The 655-nt window shown below is 46.6% G+C and overlaps 1 protein-coding gene across 1 annotated transcript in view; it reads left to right on the top strand.

Annotated features, from left to right (window-relative positions):
• MCM8 (minichromosome maintenance 8 homologous recombination repair factor) overlaps window positions 1-655 on the top strand; it is a 14664-nt gene that overhangs the window by 12737 nt on the left and 1272 nt on the right. The window lies entirely within an intron of this gene.

Raw genomic sequence — 655 nt, forward strand, 5'->3', positions numbered from 1 at the left:
GAAGTTGCATGTTGAAAGGAACATCATCTAGGACACATGGCCACAAATATATTCTGCCCTGTAATTGATTTGCAGTCTGTACTTGTGGGGCTTCAGCCAAACACAACTATTGATAGCTAACTGTATTTTTGCTCCATCAACTACTTATTGAAGTTAATTTAATTAACCCTAATTCTCCCTTCATATATAAACTATTTTTGCCCACCCAGGGATGCCATTTCTTCCTGTTTGTTTGGAGGATCCCTGGGGAGTCCCCAGGGGGGCCCTAAGCTGTATGCTCACTGGCAGCAGCAGGCAGGCAAGGAGACTCCACACAGCTTCTGAGGGTGCCGATTAGATGAAGGTTTATTGGGGGTGCCACCCCCAGGAGCAGCATGGTTTCTGAGGGAGAAGGGGGGAAGGGGGAGGGAGGAGGAGCCTAGGGAGAAAAGGGGCCAAGAGCTTCTCATCTCCCTTGCACAACTTAACAGGGAGATTCAAAGTGGGTGTGGAATAAGATTTGGGCCAATGGGATTACACATACATGATACTTCAGGGGAGGATCACAGGCTTGGAATAAACCATACATTTTTGGGGGGTGAGACAGAGCATACCATTTAACTAAAATGTAACACCACACATCACCTCCTCTGGATTAAATATGCCTTTCAGGTTT

This window comes from Geospiza fortis, unplaced genomic scaffold (assembly GCF_000277835.1).
Source record: "Geospiza fortis unplaced genomic scaffold, GeoFor_1.0 scaffold99, whole genome shotgun sequence".
NCBI classification, from domain to species: Eukaryota; Metazoa; Chordata; class Aves; order Passeriformes; family Thraupidae; genus Geospiza; species Geospiza fortis.